Source organism: Morone saxatilis, unplaced genomic scaffold, assembly GCF_004916995.1.
Source record: "Morone saxatilis isolate NCDOM2014 unplaced genomic scaffold, NCSU_SB_2.0 Contig17, whole genome shotgun sequence".
Classification (NCBI taxonomy): domain Eukaryota; kingdom Metazoa; phylum Chordata; class Actinopteri; family Moronidae; genus Morone; species Morone saxatilis.
Genome location: NW_023339729.1, coordinates 26127265 through 26129608, shown reverse-complemented (window position 1 = coordinate 26129608; position 2344 = coordinate 26127265).

Genomic DNA, 2344 nt, shown 5'->3' with positions numbered 1-2344 from the left:
AGTTGATCAGTCATGTTTTATGTATGTGTTTATATGTACGTATATATATACATATGTATATATATTTTATGCTTTGCATATATGTATATATAAAATGCTTTCTTCTATTATGCATTATTATGCATTGTTGTGCATTGTCTCTATAAAGCACTTTGTGATTCATGTCTGTGAAAAGCGCTATATAAACTTCACTTACATGTGGAATGTGTTATTCTGATGAACATACTTTCATTCAGTAGAAATACAGATAGACAGGCAGTAACACAACTGTTACACAACTGTCCTTGTCCACAACAACCAGTATTCTCTGATTTCACCAGGGAGCCACAATGAAAAAGGAGGTCCTCTTGAACACTCTGGACGACCTCGGAGAAGAAGAATTTAAGCGATTCAAGTGGTTCCTGAAATATGAACGAGTGAAAGACTCCTCAACCATTCCGAGGAACAAGCTGGAGAATGCAAAGACGTGGGAGACAGTCGATCGGATGATCCAGACCTACACACTTCCTGGAGCTGTGGAGGTGACCAAGCGGGTTTTAAAGAAGATCAATCAGAATGATCTACTGCAGGGTTTGGAACCAAAAGGTCAGTGACAGGAAGAGAAGAACATTAAAAGATAGACAGTAGATTTAAGCTGCTATCTGAACATATGTTTGTTGTGTGTTTAAAGTCATGAAAAAAGAAAAGAGAATATGGAAACATATTTGTGTTTCCAGACTATTGCTCCTAGTCTGTTGTCTAAAATATAAGATTTTTAATTTCTAAATATAAATTGCTCATTCAAGCAATTTTTATATATAACATTTTATTATATATATTTATTATATTATATTATTATATTATATTTATTATATTATAGGAGTGGCCTTTTTCTTGGCCTTTGGATCAATCAGCCAGAAAGTTCCAACTGTGTGAGAAAGTGGCCAGAACTTGCTCGATGTCGTTGAAAGTAAGGCAAGAGTGCGTTCATATGGGGCACCCGGGTGGCTCGTCCGGAAGAGCCATGAGTTCTGACAATATCTAATAAAGGGGGAAAAAAATATTAAAAGAGTGCGTTCAGGTAAGTGAAGGTATACTCCTACCCAGAGCTGCCTCTACGCCTGAACATCACAGCCTCAAAAACAGCTTCGCCTCAAGTGTCTAACAACTGATCCAAATCTGGGCATCCACAACCAAATTAGTTTGAAAGGAAATATTTGAATCTTATCACAAATAACTAAATATTAATCTTGTCTGAACATTTATGATGTGGTGATCATAAAAGTTAGGGTTTAGATTTTCTGCGTAAAGAAGCCTTCATGACTGCATTTATCGTTGTTTCCTTGGTAACAGTGAATAAACAAGACAACACCAAAAACAGCTAAAAAAGAGAGCAAAAAGTAAAATAGCACAAACTAAACAAAAGCTGGTCAAACAAACATGAGACATGAGACATACAGTCTCGAAAGGGAGAGGGTTCCAACGTGTAGGAGCTACAACCTCAAGTCTCAAAGTCTCCCTTTGTTTTGAGGCTGGAGTGAGGAACAACCAACCCTGACCAGAGGACCTCAGATCCCTACTGGTTTTATATTCAATGTAGAGCTGCACACTTCATTGAACTATTCCTGAAATCACAATATGGCCAAGTGCAAGATCCAAATTGTGATGATAATCGATAATGAAGTGCTGTAGTTCTGATGAGATGCCACAGCCTACAAATCTTGTTCGGTATAAAACCCCAGAAAATTCATTATCAAGGTTTTTGAAAACATGACTAAACATGATTATAAGAATCTTGAACTGGACACTTAATTTGATGGGAAGCCAATGTAAAGACATCAGAATTATTCAGTGTTGGGGTAGTTACTAAAAAAAGTAATCCATTACACATTACTAGCCTTACTTTACTTTGTTACTCGCTGCTTAAAGTAATTAGTTACACTACTAGTTACATTACTTTTGGATTACTCCATGACATCACCTGAGATGCACCATACCTTAATTGCCAATTAACACTATAAAATTAAACAAGATGAATATATAAATCAGCATGAATCTTTATTCTAAAAAGAGGACATGCACACGATCTCTTTTATGCTCCTTAATACAAGAAACATTTCACAGAAAAATGTGTCAGAAGAAGGCTACAGTACTAGCAGTAGCTTAGAGGTTGTGTTGGCAGCGGTGGACAGCTGTTTCTGCCCCGGGCACAGCTTACATTTCACAGTCAAATTTTTTTCTTTTCTTTCTACAAGTTCGAAAGTAGCGGCCGAATTTCCTCTCTCAAATCTCTCAAATGATGTTTCCATTCTGTCGCCTCTACTCTCCTTCCTCGTCTTCTTTGTCTTTCGCGCGTCTTCTGCTC